Source organism: Octopus bimaculoides, chromosome 3 (genome assembly GCF_001194135.2).
Source record: "Octopus bimaculoides isolate UCB-OBI-ISO-001 chromosome 3, ASM119413v2, whole genome shotgun sequence".
In the NCBI taxonomy this organism is placed as follows: Eukaryota; Metazoa; Mollusca; class Cephalopoda; order Octopoda; family Octopodidae; genus Octopus; species Octopus bimaculoides.
In genome coordinates, this window is record NC_068983.1 from 144,954,635 (window position 1) to 144,954,846 (window position 212).

Genomic DNA, 212 nt, shown 5'->3' on the forward strand with positions numbered 1-212 from the left:
ATATATATATATTTATACATACTTATATATATATATATATATACATATATATATATATATACATACATATATACATATGCATATATATACACATATATATACACATATATATACATACATGCATATATATATGTACATATATATATATGTATACATATATGTATATGTATATATATATATGTATATATATATATATATATATATATATATAT